The sequence below is a fragment of the Benincasa hispida genome, chromosome 1, assembly GCF_009727055.1.
Source record: "Benincasa hispida cultivar B227 chromosome 1, ASM972705v1, whole genome shotgun sequence".
In the NCBI taxonomy this organism is placed as follows: Eukaryota; Viridiplantae; Streptophyta; class Magnoliopsida; order Cucurbitales; family Cucurbitaceae; genus Benincasa; species Benincasa hispida.
This window is the reverse complement of record NC_052349.1, coordinates 15,436,545-15,458,901: the sequence shown is the minus strand read 5'-3', so window position 1 is coordinate 15,458,901 and position 22,357 is coordinate 15,436,545. Positions and strand designations below refer to the sequence as shown.

Sequence of the window (22,357 nt, the reverse complement as noted above, 5' to 3'; positions counted from 1 at the left end):
TCAAGTTTGAAGCTTATTAACGACATAAGTTTCGGGCCTGTAAAAAATGGCACTGTTGTCGGGGAAGCCATTGACGTTTCGTTAGTTATATTTCTAATTAGAGTATTCTTTTGTTTTTTATTTGTTTTCCCTTTCTGTGTTAGTGTTTTAAGCATGGACAGATATCATCAACAAGGATAGGGACAATCGAGTGGAGCATCTCGGCTTAGTGACGAGGTTCATGACCTCCGAGGTCAACTTGCTGAGTTAACTTCTTTGGTTAGTTATTTGGTTGTAGGTAACCCACAGTAGATGCAGACATGTAGGATTGATCACCCTGAGCAAGCATGCCCAAGTTTGCAATGGAGCCTATGCCACGAGACTACTCCATGGGAGGGTATCCTAGTTATATGGATGACGATTTCCATCGGCCTAGATGGAAGGAGTCTTATGGCTATGGAAACCTAGGATGGGACCAATTCCACTACTCCATGGGAGGGTATCCTAGTTATATGGATGACGATTTTCATCGGCCTAGATGGGAGGAGTCTTATGGCTATGGAAACCTAAGATGGGACCAATTCCATTATGATTCAACCCTGCCACATCTGACGTGACGATGCATGCTCACACCGCCGACTCAGGTATGTCACTAGAAGATGTGATTAGACAACTTGCTATTAACAATATTGTTTTTTAGCAGGAGATCTGCGGCCTCCATGAGAGCTTTAATTTAGGAACTGAGGTTGGAACTGATCTTCAAAGTTTGAGAGACTCAATCACTCAATCTTCTGATGCAGTTGAGAGAGGATGGGAACCCCTGTTACACACATATTATGACATCACTGAGGCATGCAGCGATGAGGTAATCTATGTTGACATTGAGGATGAGTTAGAGGATAGCATGCCATGTTTAGGACCAGTTTGTGAGAACTATGGAGAATCTGAGCCTAAACCCATTGATTTCTAGTTGATAGAGTTAGAGATTGAAAAACCTCGCCTTATTCTGTCGTCTGGTATATCGTATATTTTTTAGTTTTGTTCTTCTTATTATCAAGAGTTAGTTGAGTTAGAGTCTTTATTTTCTGAAGAGTCAATCCTTGAGTCTTTTGATTCTTTCTTTTTATATTATTGACTAATACGAAAAATACCAAATTCGACCTGTTTGGTTCTCTTCAAAAGATGAAGAGCCTTAAAATCTTATCGGCATTGAATCATCTAGAAAGGGATCAGAGAAGTGCAAGAATTTCTTTGTGCCTTGACAGGTGACAGGTCACATCGAGCAATCGATGTTAAAAAATTTCTCTTCCTGGAGGGAGCCAGGTGAAAAATCTTTCTTTATTTGTTTTCTAGATTAGCTTTCTTTTTGTTTTTGTTTTGTAGGGACAACCTAGAAGAGAAAAGCATCTTTTTAAGAGGCTAACTTACTACCACCATTATCCCATGCGCGACTATGTTTTCAGGGGAGGTTTTCTGTTCCCTTGTCTTTATTTTCATTAAACTTTAGATACATTGGCGACAATGTATTGTTTTAAGCTAGGGGTGGGTACTTGGTTGGTAGTTTTTTTATTTTAGGTTGGGGTTCTTGAGCGTTATGCTCGGACAATGTTGTGTGCTTGATTGCCTTGCCAGCTTGTTTGCTCTGTTGTTATCATGATAGTTTATGACGCATTTTTGTGATAAAATTTGTATGAAAGAACCTTAGGAAAGCATGATCATGATTTTTAAGCCCAATTTTTTTTAAAAAAATCTCTCTCATGCATCTTTAAGTCATTGTTTTGCAAAATTAAGCCTTGCATGCTTAGAATTGGGTTATCTGGTTTGTATTTATGTTGTCACCCCAAAAGGACTTGTTGTAGAGTAAAACCAGACAAAGTGGATAAAATAGGGCTTACAGTGAGTTAAAAAAAACAAACAAAAAAAAGAGTCAGTTGAAAAAAAAATGAGGTTTTTGTCAACGTGCCTGCAAAAAATAGTGTGTGCACGCACATGGATAGAGGTGAAAAGAGCTACCTTCGTCATGTCTAGTTAGGATCTGCAAGAAAAGAATGATAGATTCCCGGTAGTGGGGTGTGAAAGCTAGCCTTCTAGGTAAAATAAATGGCCTTTATATTTTGTGTGTGTGTGTTTAGGCACCCTTGTCTTAGCGTTGCCCTCTTTTTTTTGCAAGTGTGGTATGTCCTGATGCCCTATAGTCTCGTGTCCTGTAGTTTGTAAATAGTTTGTACGAACGCTTGTGATGTATAATATATGATATTTTACTTCACTTCTTGATTTTGCTCAGTTGAATGTTTTATTTGCTTTACCACAAACCAATAAACCTAAAATCCCTGATTGTCTGTATGTAGCTTAAGCATGTATATGATGACATACAAGTGGATCATGTCTTAAGTGATAACTAAAATGGTTTGTAGTATATGGATATAGGAGGGAGACCTTATCTTGGTAACACTACGGATGCGGCCCGCTTTGTGGAATAGTTAAAAGTGTTGTGACTTGTCACAAATGGTCTGATCCTGATCATTTGTGTATGGGACATGCGAGCGGGGGCGTCCTATACAAAGAGTTTGTATAAGACCTGACCACAAAGTGTTAACATCTCGTTATACAACATCGTTCATGACAGAGACTTCACTTTACTAGGATGACCATAGGTAACATGACCTCAATCTTGAGTGAGTTGGGAACTCCTGCCATTGAGGGCGGTTCTTTGATTTGTATGGATGTGAGTGGCCAGGCCGCCAACTCAAACCTACCACTTTAGGGATTCGTCTGATTTGGGAGCTGGGAACTCAGCTACACAAGATGAAATTCACTCCTTCCTTGATGCAGGGGTAAGTAGATAGATAGTTCCCTTAAGGACTGATTCCAGGGCTTGAATGATGTGGCGCCACACACATTCTTTTGGCCCAAGAGGTGTTCACACATAGTTGGACTATGTTGTATTGTTCATTAGAGGGATCAATGGTACTTAAGGAGTGAGATGTAACTACAGGGACAAAATGGTAAATTGACCAAGTTGTACTTATGAGCATTTGTGAAGGGTTATCGTACTCATGCTTAGTTATATGCGATGGACCAGAAATATATCTGTGTTAAGAAGAGTTCAACTGTCGGTCTTTAATGGAATGTCTGGCAGTGAATGGATGGTGGATCTCGTGGCTAAAGAGTTTAGTCAGCTATTCACGTACTGTCGGAGTTTCGAGCCATATGTCTATAGGGTCCCCTTGGTAACTTAGATAAACAGTTTTTGGGTCAGTTTGAAATGTTCAAATTGACAAGAGGGAGTTCGATTATATATGATATAATTGAACTGGTTAATTATATATGATATAATTGACTAAATGTATGAGATACATTATTTTGGAGGAAATTGGATATATGATTTATATCAAGTAGAGAAGAAAACACTATAGTTGATATATGATATTAAACTATAGGTTAAGAATATAATATGATTATATTAATTAATTAGGCGATTATGTGATAATTGGCCGAGTTTTTCTCCAAATTCGTGCGAAAGTGGGAAGTTCGATTCAGTTCTTGTAACTGAAGAATAAAAATGAAAATAGTTTTCACTTTTGAAAGATACACGAAAAAGATCTGAAAAATTACTCACAGTGTGAAAGTATACGATAGCATAGCGTCGAGAGCCTATATGATAGTGCCCATCTTCCTAAAAGATCACACACCCACGTACTAAACGATCGCCCACGATTTTTAAACGATCGCTTAAGTTTACTACACGATTGCTTAGCGCGCAGAGTGGAACTAAACAATCACTTACCATTTGATAGACGATCACTTAGCTAAACCTACACAATCGTGAATCCCGACCTAAATGACAAGCACCCGACTATACGATAGTCTTTTACTATCTCCCACTTGCTTGTTCGTTTTACACAATCTCTTTTCCTCCTCCCCTCTATCAATTCCATCAAAGTCCACCCTTTGGATTCTTACTTCGAGAATACTGAGGGCTTCGTGCCTGTAAAAAAATGGCACTGTTGTCGGGGAAGCCATTGACGTTTCGTTAGTTATATTTCTAATTAGAGTATTCTTTTGTTTTTTATTTTTTTCCCTTTCTGTGTTAGTGTTTTAAGCCATGGACAGATATCATCAACAAGGATAGGGACAATCGAGTGGAGCATCTCGGCTTAGTGACGAGGTTCATGACCTCCGAGAGGTCAACTTGCTGAGTTAACTTCTTTGGTTAGTTATTTGGTTGTAGTAACCCACAGTAGATGCAGACATGTAGGATTGATCACCCTGAGCAAAGCATTGCCCAAGTTTGCAATGGAGCCCTATGCCACGAGACTACTCCATGGGAGGTATCCTATTATATGGATGACGATTTTCCATCGGCCTAGATGGAAGGAGTTTATGGCTATGGAAAACCTAGGATGGACCTAATCCACTACTCCATGGGAGGGTATCCTAGTTATATGGATGACGATTTTTCATCGGCCTAGATGGGAGGAGTCTTATGGCTATGGAAACCTAAGATGGGACCAATTCCATTATGATTCAACCCTGCCACATCTGACGTGACGATGCATGCTCACACCGCCGACTCAGGTATGTCACTAGAAGATGTGATTAGACAACTTGCTATTAACAAATATTGTTTTTTAGCAGGAGATCTGCAGGCCTCCATGAGAGCTTTAATTTAGGAACTGAGGTTGAACTGATCTTCAAAGTTTGAGAGACTCAATCACTCAATCTTCTGATGCATGAGAGAGGATGGGAACCCCTGTTAACAACATATTATGACATCACTGAGGCATGCAGCGATGAGGTAATCTATGTGACATTGAGGATGAGTTAGAGGATAGCATGCCATGTTTAGGACCAGTTTGTGAGAACTATGGAGAATCTGAGCCTATAACCCAATTGATTTTCTAGTTGATAGAGTTAGAGATTGAAAAACCTCGCCTTATTCTGTCGTCTGGTATATCGTATTTTTTTAGTTTTGTTTCTTCTTATTATCAAGAGTTAGTTGAGTTAGAGTCTTTATTTTCTGAAGAGTCAATCCTTGAGTCTTTTTTGATTCTTTCTTTTTATATTATTGACTAATACGAAAATACCCAAATTCGACCTGTTTGGTTCTCTTCAAAAGATGAAGAGCCTTAAAATCTTATCCGGCATTGAATCATCTAGAAAGGGATCAGAGAAGTGCCAAGAATTTCTTTGTGGCCTTGACAGGTGACAGGTCACATCGAGCAATCGATGTTAAAAAATTTCTCTTTCCTGGAGGGAGCCAGGTGAAAAATCTTTCTTTATTTTGTTTTCTAGATTAGCTTTCTTTTTTGTTTTTGTTTTTGTAGGGACAACCTAGAAGAGAAAACATCTTTTTAAAGAGGCTAACTTACTACCACCATTATCCATGCGCGACTATGTTTTCAGGGGAGGTTTTCTGTTCCCTATTGCAACGCTCCGAGTTGACAGCAACGTCAGCGTTGCAATGCTCTTCCTAGTGTTGTAATGCTACGATGATTTCTATAAATAACTCCCTTCTTCCTTAGGTCAAAATATGCTGAATTTTGGAGGCTAAATTGACGGAGCCGAAGTTGAACTTCAATCTTCTTCCTATCCCTTCAGATTTTAGTATCTTTAGGTTAGCTTTTCTTTTTATTTTGGGTTGTAATTGATGGATTGGATGAGTATGTCGGATTTGTCTATGAATTAAGAGGTAACTCCTATCTAATTTCTTTGAGCAAGGCCCTATGTTTAATTTTTTGAAGGATTTCTAGTTAATTTAACTGAATTGTTGTGAACTTTTTAGCATGATTTGATTGAATCTTAATGGAATTTTTATAAATTGATATGACAAATTAGTTTATTGAAATTCTTGTTTGTAAAATTGTCATAGTCTATGTATATATTGATTGATTGAGTTGCACATATTAGAATTGCATGTGTAAAGTCCAGACTTTTTCTGACCAAATGCATGTATGACCTAATGTAATCTTTTCCGAATAAATCATGTTATAAGATATGGATATTCCGGCTTGTAGCATGTCTAAAAAATTGAACCTTTTTGTAATGCAATTCAATTTTAACTTGTATGTCGCTAAAAAGGAAGAGTTGTAAATTGAATTAGGGCTAATTTGGTTTAATATCGAATTTGGCTAATTAGACTATTAGATTTTCTAATAGGTTGAGGGGTTGACAAATTTGTGTAATTAAATGATGCCTAATGAAAGAAATTGCATAGGAAAAACTCTCTTGCTCTAGAAATTAGATAGACTCCTATTTTAGATTACATTTACCCATTTTATTTTAGTTTCACGCGTTTATCTTTTTGACACTAAAACCTCCCATTCACCGCTCTAGTTAAAGAATTAACTTAATGTTTATAAGTCTCGCTTCCCTGTGGATCGACACGGACTTACCACTGTTGCTACATTTTAGTAGTAATAAGAGTAGTTCGATATATACAAATTTTCTTTTGATAAAGTTTGAAGCTTATTAACGACGTAAGTTTTGGGCCCATCAGTGGCTAGGTTCATCGACTCAATTTACCTACCATTTTGGGGATTCGTCTGATTGAGGAGCTGGGAACATAGCTACACAAGAAGGAATTCACTCCTTCCCTATAGTTAGGGTAAGAAGATAAATTGCTCCCTTAAAGGATGATTCCAAGGCTTGAACAATGAAGCACCTTACCCTATCTTGGCCAAAGAGGAGTTCAGTTATAGTTGAACTATGACTAATTGTTCATTAGAGGGATCAGTGGTACTTAAGAAGTTAAATGTAACTATAGAGGTAAAATGGTAATTTGATCCAGCTGTACTTACGGGCAATTAGTGAAGAGTCGACATATTATTGACCGGTTATATCCAACGAACATAAAAAAAATATTTCTGTAGTGTGAAGAACGCAGTTGTCAGTCTTTAATGGAGTGACCGGCAATTAATGAATGTTGGTTAATTTGATTAAAGAGTTTAACCAATTAGTCTCGTATCATTAGAGTTTAAATCTACAGGTCCATATGTCTGTGGAGTTCATATATCTGTGTTTGGGGTGCAGAGTTATTTCTGGAGTTCATATGTCTATGGAGTTCATATATCTGTGGAGTTCATATATCTGTGGAGTTCATATGTCTATGTTTGGAGTGTAGAGTTATTTGGTTTGAGTTCATATGTCTATGTTTGAGGTGCAAAGTGTTGGGTTTTATGTCTTAAAACTCGTGGTATGTAAACAATGGAGCTTATTCTGATAATTCAATAAAGGTGTTATTGAATAAATCTATTGCTTGAATAGAAATCCAATAAATCTAAAAGTCCCTTGACTATTGGATGAGTACTTGAAATTTATATGGAGACATAAAGGTGGATCAGGTTCGAGTAAATAGTCAAAATGATCTATAGTACATGGATAAGGTTGGGTACCTTATTCTGGTAACACTATTGGATACAACTTGCTCTGTAGTTGTTATAAGGAGTTGTAAAGTGCTACAAATGAGGTGATCCTAATTCGTTCATGTTGGACATGAGAAGTGGGGGTGTCCTTGTGCAAAAAAGTTTGTACAAGATCGGACCACGAAATGAATCACTCTTACTTTATAACGTTGTTTACTGTTTAAGACTGACTATTTCAAAATGATAACCTAGGTAACTTGACCTTAATCCTGAGCTAACTATGAACTTCTGTTTATCTGGGATTGTCCTTAGATTTGCATAGGTGAGGTTGGCTCAACAGAGCCGGCTCAATATGAATGCCATTTCAGGGGTAAGACTGGATAGATAGCTGGGGACATAGAGTGGAAGAAGGAATTCACTCCTACCCGCTTTAGAGATAGTAGAGAGGTTGTTCCCTTAAGTGTTGATTCTAGAGCTTGAACAAAGGATCCCGCCCTCTCATTTGGCTTGAAAGGGACTCGTTTTTGTGATTGGATCACAAAACAATTGTTCATTAGGGGATTAGTGAGGACTTAAGGAACAAGAGGTAATTTCGGAGGTAAAACAGAGATTTGACCTAGCCATTATTACGAACAACCTGTGAAGGGTTAACTTACTAATCATGATTATATCGAGTGGATATAATATATATACAGTGAGGGGATTTCAACTATGGGCTTTAGTGGAGTGACCCATTAGTTATGAATGAGGATTAGATCAGTCTAATGAGTTTAGCCAATTAATCTCGGATCATTGGAGCCCATGATCTGTAGGTCCATGAGGTCCCCCTACTAGCTCGAAAATGGATTAGCTCTAGAGTAGCGTGATAAGTTAATTTGAAATGTTCAAATTAGAATCAAATGGAATTGGAGAAAAATATATTTAAATATGATTTAAATCTATGAAGGTGAATTTGTGTAAAAATTAATTTAATATTGGATATTAAATTAATTAGAATTATTTAAATTGTTTAAATAATTATTTATTAATTTTATTAGAAAATTAATTTTTAAAATTAATAAATTTTGATTTTAGAAATAAAATATGATTTTAAAATCAATTTTGGATTTTTGGAAAATGAAAAAATTACACAAAACTTGAAAAATGGGTTTTTCATTTCATCTTCAACTAGCTTACAAGGAACCCACCTTCTCCTTTAGTTTACTCCAAGTATGAGCTGCATCTCATGCAGCACATCTCTTTGCATGATAGTTTTCAATATATTGGAGATATTGGAGTGAAGAAAAGAAAAAAAAAAGGACTAAATTTTTGCTGAAAAAATCGGATGAAGAAGGTGTTCTTTAATGGGTTGGTTTAGTGAGGTTTCTCCATATTCTCTTTGATTCCAGCTTATTTTGAGTCCCACAACTCAATCTAGAGCACAAGAGGATAGTAGGGAAGATCTTGTGGTGGTCTATACAAAGATTCAGAGGATTTTGCAGCTGGAAATGGAGATTTCATTGGTTCGGCAAAGGTATGTTCTTGAAACACATTAAACTCTGTTTTTAGCATGTTTCTTTTCAACCAAAATTAACGAATTAGAGTGCTTATGGATCCTGATTTCTTCCGCTGCGTGCTGGTGTCGATTCAACAATTGGTATCAGAGCATCTTATAAGCATTCAATTCGGATTAATTTTGGTTTGGTGGGTGTTTTGTATGAAAATATAAACCTACTGTAATGATATGGTTTTTTTAGTTTTGGCCTTTAATTTCTCTTTGATTTCCAGTTTAAATTTGTAATTGGCTCTTGCTTGATGAGCTTTAATGTCTTCCCAAGAGTCTGTAATTTATTTAAAGTCATTAGAGTTGAAATTAAGCTATAATTCGAAGAAACAAACGAAGGGGCCAAGTTACAGATTCTAGACGATCAGCCTCTGTTCATATCGTCATTAAGCTTCAGTAGCTAAACGATCGTTTAGCTTCATGCGTTAGACGATATGAAGGAAAATCTAAACGATCGTCTAGCTTCAGGCATTAATCGTTTAGGTGTTGTGCGCTAGACGATCGTCTACCTCAGGAGCTAAATGATGCGTTGTTTTGCTATGCGATGGCACTATACGATTGTGTAGCTTCAAGTGGGAGCTAAGCGATGAGGCGAATCGCTATGCGATGACGCTGAGCGATCGTTTACACAATCATTTACCTTTGATCGGGAGCTAAGCGATGAGGGAAGAGCTATGCGATGGCACTGAGCGATCGTTTACCTTTGTTCGGGAGCTAAGCGATGCGGCGAAGAGCTATGCAATAACGTTGAGCAATCGCTTACATGATCGTTTACCTATGAACGGCAGCTGAGCGATACGTCAATTTCTATGCAATAGCACTAGGCGATTGCTTACCTCAGGCACGCGCTAAACGATCAAGACACGGTGCTAAACGATGGAGCTATGCAATAGTATTTGACATTAAGCGATCAGGCAGCATCTTCCGGCACTAGACGATGACACTATACGATAGAAGGCGAAAACTATATGATCGTGTAGCTTTTTTAAACGATAGGTGTTGGTTGCTAAACGATCAAGCCAAATGCATGACGATGGTCGTCAATGCTATAACGATCTGACTTAGCGAGATTTTAGGCAAGAGCAAGATCAGTCGGTTCGACCGGTTCTCTTGAGGTTTGGTCCAGTTCACCTTCAAATGGTTTGTGGTTGGTCTGGCTCAGACTCTGTTGGTCCAGTTCAACGGTTTTGGAGTGATTTGAGCAGTGTTGAAGTTGTTTTTGTAATAGTTAGGCTTTTGTTTGCTTGTTTTTGCCAAAACTAAAACCATATCAGTACGTGTTTAATTATTTATGTTTGGATATATGTTATAATTAAATAAATCTCGTATGTGCATATAGTATGCCATTTAGATTTAAAATCCCACCATAGGAAGCATGCAACATGCATTGAAAGTATGTTATAATTTGTTATAATATATAGTATGCATGTTAGGGTTTCCTGTATTTAATATAAGTGTTATATTAGATATTGAATGCCTGTATGTTGTGGATGTTTAGCATGTCTAATGTTTTATAAGCTATTATAAAATTGGGTTAGACATTTAAAATCCATAACAAAGAACAGTTGCATGCTCACGTAGGTTAACCACTTATTTTAATTAGTTAAAATAGGTCGTTAAACTTGTAAAACTAGGGTTACAAACTCAATCGGTATATAATCATGTCGAAGGTTGGGGGTATTTAAGTTGACGGTCTATGGAACACCTCCTACCTGGGGATTATGGTTGAATAATTGAGTGTTGGTAACCAGTTTTATGAGTATTCGTGAGCGATACGAGGTAATAAAAGGGTTTATCACCTAGACATCGTAGGTTTAAGTCCATTTATAAGAGTTATACATGGATAAACCACATATACTTAGGGTTATTTTTATTTAAACGGAAAAGAACCTAAGTATAAGGTTACCCAAACGTTAGAACACTTCAGTGGTAATGAATAACTTCTATATGATAGAGTTATTAGAAAACTTCAGCGGGAAATTAATGACCTACTCGGTATGTTATTCTTAGCTCTTGCATTCCCAAGAGTTCACAGTCTGAATTTAAGTAGTGCTTCGTGTCACCCTGGGAGTGACCTCCCTATGGAGAGTATTTTTAGCTTAAATTTAGACTTTGGTGAATAAGAGGAAGTTGTTCGAACAGAAATCCAATGTACGATTTTAACTGCCATGTCTCCATATAGTTCACACCGTGAGATTCATATGACGCTTCATGTCACCCTGGGAGTGACCTCCCTACGGAGAGCGGATGTATGCGTCAATAATAAGGTGAGCGGAGGAAGTAGTTCATAGTAAATGGGTGAAGGAAATGTGTCAACATATCCTACGGTCTCTTTCATTAGTCTGAACCGTGAGATTCTTATGTTGTACCTGCTGGTTAGTTTTAAGCGACCATTTGCTAGTCGTTTAATGACGACTATCTCCACGGAAGGTTGTAACATAGGATTCGGAACAACCCAGGCTTCAGTAAAATGAATAGGGTTTTATAGTTCCGTCTTGGGTATTGTTTTCCATTTTGGAGCGATACTCATACCATTCTATAAGATCCGAAAATGGCGGATCTACATTTATAGAATTATTAAGTGTTAATAATGTCTGACCAAAAGCAGTACCTAAATGACTATCAGAATATGAGTTATTCTGGAGGTAGTATTTAGTCAAGAATGTTTTGATGTAGTATCGTTGCAAAAGAATAATCTTGGGTAAATTATTAAAATTGCTAAAACTTGATTGGATATGTAATTTCAGAATGACAAGTTCAATAATACAAGTGTTGGCGTCAGATAAACTCATTGGAGATAATTATGTGAATTAGAAATCAAAATTTGAACACGATACTAGTGATAGACAATCTACAGTTTGTCTTAACTGAGGACTATCCTCATTCCTAGCTCTAATACAAACCGAAATGTTTGGGATGTATATGACAGATGGGTCAAGGCTAATGATATAGCATGTGCTTATATCCTCGCCAGCTTATCTAATGTGTTGACAAAAGAAGCATGAGGATAAGAGTACTGCCAAAGAGATTATGGAATCTCTGCGAGGGATGCCATTAAGTACGTTTACAATAGTCGCATCAAAATGGGGACCTATATTTATAAACATGTCCTGGATATGATGGTCCACTTTCATATGGCAGAAGTAAACAGTACTGCCATGGATGAGAGAAGTCAAGTTGGTTTTATTCTAGAATCTCTTCTGAAGAGTTTTCTGCAAATTTTGAATGCATTAATGAATAAAATTTGACTACTCTACTCAATGAGCTACAGGCTTACCAGACAATGTTGATTATCGAAGATGATTTTTGCTAGAGTTTGTAGTTGAAGATGGTTGTCGGAGCCTAGAGTTGATTACATGAAGGTATTTTTGAGTTGGTTGTCAAAGTTTATCATCGGGGGTGGTTTTCGAATCTCGGAGTTGGATAAGCGAAAGTGATCGTCAAAGTTGATCATCGAAGAAGGTTGTCAAAGCCCCGAGTTGGTCGTTGGAGTTGTTCGCTCAAAGGTGATCATCGAAGGTGATTTTCATCAAAGTTTATAGTTAGAGTTGGTCATCGGAGTTTGTTGTCGAAGCCAAATGGTCGTTGGAGTTGGTAGCGCAAAGGTGGTCGCCGAAGTTGGGTCACCGGAGGTGATTGTCGGAGGCCAGAATTGGTTGTTGGAGTTGGTTGCATGAAGGTTGTCGGAGCTCGGAGTTTGATCGCCAGAGCTATCATTGAGAGTGGTTGTCAAAGTTCAAAATTTCGTCGTTGGAATTATCATCGGAGGTGGTTGTCAAAGCCTGGAGTTGATCATCATAGTTGTCATCGGAGGTGGTTGTCAAAGCCCGAAGTTAGTTTTTGAAGTGTGACGGTGGCCAATGGGTAGAGCCATTGAAAACATAAGAAGAAGGAAGAGTTGGGGTAAGTTATGGTGAGTTGGTAAAATTTACCAACTCAACTCCACCAACATTAAAAGTGGTGGGGCTAAACAATGAATTGGTATATCTGATATCAACTCAACTCATGTTGGTGAGCCAAACATGCCCCTATATGTTACATGTGATATAAATATAGTTTAATATTTATATATATTAGTTAGTTAATATATATAAAGGATCTTTTAACTTAAGAGTTCCATGAGCGCATTCGGATCACTCCATTTCACAGTGACCGAAATACACAATATACATTCAATCGCACAGATATGCAATACGAACAGTCAATTAAAGGCATGCTTTGAACCAAAAATAAACGAGGAGAGATTCCATACCAGTTTGAAGACATTCTTTCAAAACTTTCAAAACTTAAAGCAGCGGAAATATCTACCCGATCAACAATCGCACGAACACAAACACCGCGGGGACGACACCACCAGAAAAGAGCCCCAGGTATTCTCGGAGTAACAACCCAAAGCGTTGTCTTTGGTGAATTTGGTAGAGGAAGGAGGAAGCATGGATAGTGTAGGCGTACAAGTGGGAGAGGAAAAGATGCTATCGTATAGCAAAATATTTATCGTTTAGGAGAAACTACACGATCGTGTAGATTTTACTGAACGATCATTTAGAAAATGGTATACGATCGTTTAGCAAACTTGGCATACTATACGATTGTTGATAACTTGTAGAAATACAAGTTATTTTGGCTCTTAAGCTGAAACAACTAAGGTTTTGAATGATAAAATCTCCTCATTTTTAGAAGAAAAGCATGGAATTACTCAAACATTAGCAAACTCGTGCAAAAGAATGTTTATTACTAAATACTGCGGCACTAACGCGTTATAGTGCAGGATTTCATGATTGGGAAGTGTTGCAGGCAAAGTTCTAATGCATGGGCCATGCGTCAGAGGGATTCAATGCAAAGAAGATTCATTGATTCAGGCTGTTTGTGTCAAATCACCACTTGCAAGTATGGGCACCTGCAGCAGGCGGAGTCTGAAAAGCTTCCGAGTGTCAGGCGGTTGACCAGAGATGGACTTTAATGCTACCCATCATTAAGCTGGAGATGATAAATAGATGAAATCCCTCCAGAGTTCGAAGTTCAGAAATTTTCAAGTTCTCACTCTCGGTATTAGCATAGTCGTAGTTTATAGAAGCTGTACTGTGGTGCCAAGAAGAGCGGAAGGGAAGAGAACCACCATCACTGTCGGTCAAGGAGCGAAGGAAGCCAAGCTGGAGAGAGACACTTCATCCAATTCCTATACAAGTGATTGTACACAAATAGAATTGAGCCAAAGAAATACAAGAGATTGTACTCTGCGGCTTGACTCAGTTCCTTTCATCTCATTTATCACTTTCGTACTTTCATATTGATTTTGTAAAGACAATCTGCTTCTTTATAAAATTCATATATTTGATCCATCACACTTTGCCATTGTTTATTTCTTGTTTATGTTGGATGCATCTATACTTCATGCAAAATTTCATTTCAAAAGCTTAAGCCAACTTGATCAAGTGGTAAAAGCATCTTTAGCTTAGAATATTCGAGAGAATAAATAAGCCCGCATCAAGTGGAACGCCTAGTAAATCTAGAGATAGAGTTACTGGTTTTTATTGCATCCTCTGTTTGACGCATGCATCCTAGAGATAGGTTTTGTATGTTATTCGCATTGAGAAGTGTTGAATAAATTCTAACGCATAAACAAAGATAAATAAATCATCTCATTCATCACATTCTAGTTCGTGTACACTCATCTTAGATCGACGCATACCACTTGCACTAAAATCCATTTCCACACGACCCATCATTCTCTACTCAACTCTTTTGTATCTTCTTGCACAAGCACAACACCTTAGTGTAAATAACACATTCCTTCATACATTTAGGAAATCCCTACTGTAGGATCTAAAGGCAACACTAGAGGGGGAGTGAATAGGGTTGACTACCAATTTTTAAAAAATAATTTTATCTTTAAACAATGCTCAATAAAGTTAACCCACTAATTTGATTAAAGAAAATTTATGCAAGACAAAACTTAAATCATGCAAGCTATGATAACTTCAAATTTAAAGACAATTAATCAAGGATAAATTTAAATAACACACTAAAAATTAAATCATGCAATTAGGAAAGATTAAAAAATAACTAAGACAAGAAGCAAAAAATTGAAAACCAGAAATAAAAGAGAGATAGGAAGAGAAAACACCGGGAATTATAGTGGTTCGACAAATTGCCTACTCCACTCTCCAAGACTCCTTCTTAGGTATTTCACTAAGTGATCCTCTTGCAGGTGAGGACCAAATCAACATACGGCCCTCTTTTTCTTAGGCTAAAAAGAAACTCAATATCCTTTTTACTGGTTCAGGATTAAACCAATTTCTTTTTCTCACAACCCAAGGTGTACCCACACCTTAATACAATTCCCAAAACTTAAAAGAAAACCTCACAATATTACCTCTTGAAGGCTAAATACATAAGTTGAACACTAAAAAAAACTCACAAAAATAACTCTAGGCCAATTTAGGAGCAAAGAGGACAAAAATTTGAGTGTAGAGAGAAGTGAGAGCTTAAGACTTGATAGCTTTTGGTGTGTCAATGAAGAGTAAAATCAAGTTGAATTTATAGGCGAGGGGGACAAATTTTGGCCATTTGATATGATTGCAAATGAAGGGTGGAGATTGAATAAAAATAGAAAAGGAAAGGATTTGTAATCAATAGAGGAATTGAAAAGGAAAGGATTTGTAATTAAGAGAGGAATTGAAAAAATGGAATTATTGAGATTTGGAGAATAAAAAAGGATTTGAAGGATGACAATTTAGAAATAAAATCAAATTTGAAAAGGCTGAAAAATCTTTAACCACGCCACATGTCACCATACTATTGATCCACGCGTCAACTAACGATTTCTCCTCCTTTTCCTTTTTTTTTTAAATATCAGCTGCCACTTGTCATTATCTTATTCGTCCACGGTCGCCACGTCACTACCACATCATGTGCCACATCATCGCCACGCAAGCAAAAGTGATCGTTGGAGTGCCACATCAGCAAAATTGACCGTTTGTGTGCCACGTCAGCCACCACGTCGGATGCCACGTCAGCAAGGTGCCACGTGTCACTGCCATGTTAGATTTCCTCTCCAGACTTCTTTTGCTTATAACTTTCTCGTTTGAACTCCGATTTGAGTGATTCAAATTTCGTTGGAATCGTCTTTCCGAGCTCTACAAGATAGTAACTCTGAAACGCTGAAAATGTTAGTAAAAAAATCTGAGTTTGTTATCATCAAAATACTTGGTTTGATTGAAGCCCTAAAGCTAACACCTATAACAACTACAACGCAAGGTCTGCGTTAGCTTAACCTGAATCCCTGAGTTCGACCCTAGACTTACCAGGAACCTAAATTGGATTTATACTTGGGTCTGGTTTAGGAAAACTTGAACGTCAATAAGAGGAGTGTCGTGCCTTCTGTTGCACATTTCTAACGCACCAACGCGTTACAAATACATAAACAAATCAAAGCATCAATGCATCATTCATACTTAGAACTTATTCTTCCAATTTATTTTATACAATACACTCCAAACTTTAATCACGATAGCAATGAATAAGTTTTTGGCGTCGTTGCCGGGGATTCAGAAACAAAACTAACCAGAAACTTCGTTTGTATTTTTTGTAGGAACACTTCAGTCGAGGGAGTATTATGAGCTAAGCCTAAGCTTGTGAATGTTTATGAGCAGGGAGATCACTCCTAAACTTATATACGACCCCGAGATTGAAAAGACCTTCCGACGTAGAAACCAATCTAATCTTCGTCGAAGGTTGAGGCAACAACTTCTTAGACAACAGAACAGGCAACAAGCAATGGCGGACAACCAGACAAATTAGAACTTAGCTCAACAACTAGCTCATGCTGCGCAAAATCCGATCCTAATGGCGAACAGTAGCACGCGTCCCATGAGGAAGTATGTGTCTCCTGTATTGTATGATTTCTCCCCAGGAATCATATACCCAATGCCAGATGGGACGAGATTTGAGATGAAATCTGTAATGCTTCAAATGCTCTAGACTGCTGGACAATTTGGGGGTGGTCGTGGAGAAGATCCTCAAAACACATGAAACATTTCTTGGAAATTTGTAACTCATTCGTGATTCCTGGAATCACCCCAGAAGCGATCAGGCTATCTTTGTTTCCCTATTCTTTGCGTAATGATGCAAAACAATGGGTAAGCTCATTGGAGCCTAGTGAAATCACAACCTGGAAGAAGTTAGTGGAGAAATTTATGCAAAAATACTTCCCACCCACCACTAATGCAAGAAGGCATCGAGAGATTATGAATTTTGAGCAAGAAGAAGTTGAAACCTTAAGCGCTGCATGGGAGCGTTTTAAGGGATTGGTAAAAAATTGCCCGAATCATGGACTACAACTAACTATCCAGATGGAGACTTTTTATGGTAGATTGAATAGAGCATCGCAGATGGCAGCCGACGCGGCTGTAACTATTGGAATTATGGATAAATCTTACACTGAGGCTAAGAAGATATTAGACCACATTGCTGAGCACAACATGGAATGGGTGGACGATTCGTATAACGCAAGAGCTGACAAGAAGAAGAGATCTCAGAATGTTCATTCTATTAATTACGTAATAGCCAAACTATCTGCACAAGTGGCTACGATGACCATCCTTTTGCAGAACATATCGCTAGGGAACGCATCAAACCAGTAGAAGGTGAATCAGTTAGAAGCATTCAGGCAGCCCATGGTTAGTTGTGTGGGCTGTGGAGATCCTCATTCCTATATTGATTGCCCACAAAACTCAAAATCAGTATGCCTCATTAAAAACAACCCATTTTCCAATACATATAATCCCGGATAGAGGAACCATCCAAATTTTTCTTGGACAGAAAACCAACAGGAGCACCACCCAGGGGCAAACCAACAACAAAGGCAAGGATCGTCGCCTGCATTCCAACCAATGCATCAGCAACACCAACATTCCTTTAATAGAGGAGGTCAGTTGTCAAGTTCAAGATCTCCACTTGAGAACCTATTGAAGGAGTACATCGCCCAAAATGATGCTTTGCTGAAAAGCCAGGCATCGTCTATCAGAAACCTACAGATACAAGTAGGGCAGATAGCGAGCGAGTTGAAGAATAGGTAGCCTGGAGTTTTGCCTAGAAACACTAAAACTCCTAGGAACAACAATGGAAAGGTGCAATGTCACGCGATGACGTTGCGAAGTGGAAAAGCTCTTGAAGAAAGAAGAATGAATCCAAGAAACAACAGTCCTTCAAAAGAACACAATACACGTTCAATGGCAGTAGAAGATCAAGAAGAAAGAACGCCTGAAACCACAAGTCATTCAGAGCCAAGCACATCTAACACGGGAAAACCTGCGGTGCCGCTGAACGCACCATTTCCTAGACGTTTGATGAAGAAGAATGATTAACAAAAATTTAAGCATTTTCTTGAGCTCCTCAGGCAATTGCATATCATTATTCCACTTGTAGAAGCTTTGGAGCAAATGCCAAAATATGTCAAATTTTTTAAGGACATTTTGACAAAGAAAATGAGAGTCAGCGAGACGGAGGTAATTGTGCTAACGCAGGAGTGCAATGCATTAGTAAGCAACAGTCTACCCAAGAAACAGAAGGACCCTGGGAGCTTTACAATTATGTGCTCGATAGGAGGGTTGGATGTGGGACATGTGTTGTGCGATTTGGGAGCAAGCATTAATCTCATGCCACTCTCAATCTTCAAGAAATTGGGAATATGTGAAGCACAAACCACTTCTGTTACTCTTCAACTCGCTGACAGAACGATCAAGTACCCTGAAGAAAGGATTGAAGATGTTCTGGTAAAAGTTGACAACTTCATATTCCCAGCAGATTTTATCATCTTAGACTATGAAGCGGACAGGAATGTACCAATTATCCTTGGACGCCCCTTCCTAGCCACTGGGAAAGTTTTAATAGATGTGCATAAAGGAGAATTGACTATGCGCGTAGACAATCAAGAGGTGAAGTTTAATGTGTTAAACGCATTAAAATTCCCGGATAGTGAAGATTGTCAACTGAATAGTATAGAGTTTCCTAAAGAAGAAGTGACCCAAGTGTGCGAGGTCCTTGCGTTGGAGGAGAAATGAAAGAACCAGAGCCGCCAAGTATGAGTGAGCGGCGGATGAAACCAACACGTCCATCACTAGAGAAACCACCAGAACTTGAGTTGAAACCGTTACCTAGTCACCTGAAATATGCCTTCCTTGGAACAAACAAAACTTTACCTGTAATTATTTCTGCGAATCTTATTGAGCCTAACAAACATTCTCTTTTGCAAATGTTGCAAAAGCACATGCGTGCAATAGGTCGGACGCTAGCGGATATCTGTGGCATCAGCTCATCTTATTGCATGCATAAAATCAGGCTTGAAGAAGGGCAGTCAGGATCAATTGAGCCTTAAAAAAGGCTGAACCCTATAATGCAAGAAGTGGTCAAGAAAGAAATCTTAAAATGGTTGGACGCAGGAGTGATCTATCCTATATCTGACAGTAGCTGGGTAAGCCCAGTCCAATACGTTCCCAAGAAAGGGGGAACAACTGTGATAGTCAATAGCAATAATGAACTCATTCCTTCAAGAACTGTCACGGGCTGGCGTATCTGTATAGACTATAGGAAGCTCAACGTGGCAACCAAGAAAGACCACTTCCCCCTTTCTTTCATTGGCCAAATTCTTGATAGACTTGCTAGAAAAGAATTTTATTGTTTTCTCGATGGATACTCTGGTTATAACCAAATTTTGATTGACCCAGAAGATCAGGAAAAGACAACATTCACCTGTCCCTTTGGAAAATTTGCGTTCGGACGCATGCCCTTTAGGCTATACAACGCACCTGGAACATTCCAAAGGTGTATGATGGCAATTTTCTCTAACTTCTTGGAGAAGACCGTTGAAGTCTTCATGGACGATTTCTGAGTCTTTGGAGACTCATTCCAATCATGCTTAGATAATTTGGAGGCCATCCTTGCTCGATGTGAGGAAACGAACCTTGTGCTGAATTGGGAAAAATGTCACTTCATGGTGACTGAAGGAATTGTCTTAGGCCACAAATTATCTAAAGCTGGGTTGGAAGTTGATGAAGCCAAGATAGATGTCATAGCTAAACTTCCACCACCATCAAATGTTAAAGCTCTACGAAGTTTTCTAGGACATGCTGGCTTCTATCGAAGGTTCGTTAGAGGATTTTCTCAAATTGCGCAACCTCTGAGTGCATTACTAGAAGCGAACCAGTCCTACGATTTCAATGACGACTGTTATGACGCATTTGAAACATTGAAATATGTGTTGACTACAGCTCTGGTACTAATAGCACCGGATTGGACACAATGTTTTATCCTCATGTGCGATGCGAGTGATGTTGCAATAGGCACCATGTTGGGGCAGAAGAAAAGAAATTTGATACATCCCATCTCTTACGTGTCCAAAACACTGAATGACTCTCAGGAACACTACAAAACCACGGGAAAATAAATGTTGGTTGTAGTGTTTGGCATCAAGAAGTTTAGATCTTATTTAGTTGGTGCATCAACCACCATCTATACAGATCACTCAGCCATAAAGTTCCTGATGAGTAAAAAGGACGCAAAACCAAGATTAATAAGATGGGTGCTGCTATTACAGGAATTTGACATTAATATTCAGGACAGAAAGGGGACTGAGAACCAGGTGGCTGACCACATATCCAGATTAGAAAATCTGGAAATGCAAGATCAAGAAAATGAAATCAAAGATTCATTTCCTGATGAAAGCTTGTTAAGAGTTGAAGGCAGGGAACCTTGGTACGCGGACATAGTTAATTACTTAACTACCAAGCAATTCCCTGGGAATTTCAATTCTCACCAAAAGAAACGGTTAGTACATGACAACAAATTTTATTTTTGGGATGAACCGTTTCTCTATAAACAAGGCCCCGACTCTATAATACGTCGATGCGTTCCGGAGGAAGAAACACAATGCATTTTGGCTGAGTTTTATGACTCTGCTTACAGAGGGCATTTTGGTGGGCAAAGAACCGTTGCGAAGGTCCTTCAAAGCGGATACTTCTGACCCACCCTCTTCAAAGACGGGAGGAAGTATGTTCGTAAATGTGATCCCTGCTAACGCATCGAGAATATCTCATCAAGGGACGCAATGCCCTTGAACAATATTCTTGAAGTTGAATTATTTAATGTTTGGGGCATTGATTTTATGGGACCTTTTTCCCTGTCTTGTGGCCAACTATATCCTGCTTGCAGTTGACTATGTATCAAAGTGGGTAGAAGTAGTAGCTTGTGCCAGAAATGATGCGTCCACTATTTCTAAGTTTCTTACTAGGAACATCTTCACACGCTTTGGAACGCCAAGAGCATTGATAAGTGACGAAGGTACGCATTTCATTAATCACATCATTTCTAAATTACTTGCCAAATATAATGTTAGGCACAAGATCGCTACCGCCTACCACCCATAAATGAACGGTCAAGCTGAGGTATCCAATTGGGAAATAAAATCTATCCTGAAAAAAGTTGTCAACGCATCGTAGAAAGACTGGGCATAGAGGCTGGATGAAGCACTCTAGGCCTACAGAACTGCCTACAAGACCCCCATAAGTATGTCTCCATACTCTTTAGTATTTGGAAAAGCTTATCACTTACCCCTAGAGTTGGAGCACAAAGCTTTCTGGGTAGTAAAAAAGCTAAATTTAAACTTGGACGCCATGGGCGATCAACGCAATCTTCAGCTTAATGAGCTTGAGGACTGGCGGTTGAACGCATACGAGAACAACAAGCTCTACAAGGAGAAAACCAAACATTGCCACGACCAACGCATTAGTAAGAAATAGTTTGTTGTTGGCCAAAAAGTTTTATTATTCAATTCACAATTGTGTTTGTTCCCAGGGAAGTTAAAGTCAAGGTGGTCATGACCATTCATCATTAAAACCGTCTTTCCCCATGGAGCAGTAGAATTAACATAGGAGGATGGCACAAACGCATTCAAAGTAAATGGCAAAATAGTGAAGCCATACTTTGAAGATGGCATAGAACGTCAAAAGTCATCCTCGTACTACACGAAGCCAACTGAGGCTTGCGTTGAAGCATCCCTACGTTTGCATCGACACATATTCCAGGGACGCTTCCTCTTCCTTAATTCCTTTTGCATTGCGCATTTTATTGTTGCGTTTGAATTTACTTTATTTGTTTGTCTGCGTTTTAAGATTGATTGTTCATTATTATTACCTTCATAGTTAGAGATTTTCTAGTTTTAAATTTTTTTTAAAAAAAAAGTTGTGTATAATCGGGATAGGAATAAACGAACACGTTAGACTTAAGTCTAACGCATGGCCCAAGTCAAAAGGACGCGTCTCAAAAATGCAAAGCACTCGAGTGCTTGGAAACCCATGAAACATCCCTTTGACTTTGCATTAATAGCAGATGTCAAGCGCCGCCTAACATCACCCCTGTCTCTCTCCCCAGCTTATAAAAATCGAGACCCTTCATTTTCTTCTTCTTCATTGCCCTC

At 38.5% G+C, this 22,357-nt stretch overlaps 1 non-coding gene across 1 annotated transcript; it reads right to left on the bottom strand.

The window, feature by feature from the left end:
• Nucleotides 1–17,117: 17,117 nt before the first annotated feature.
• On the bottom strand, nt 17,118–17,221 carry LOC120070448. Its single transcript, XR_005479944.1, has one exon. It is a non-coding gene; the product is annotated as a small nucleolar RNA R71 (small nucleolar RNA).
• Between the last annotated feature and the right edge of the window lie 5,136 nt (nt 17,222–22,357).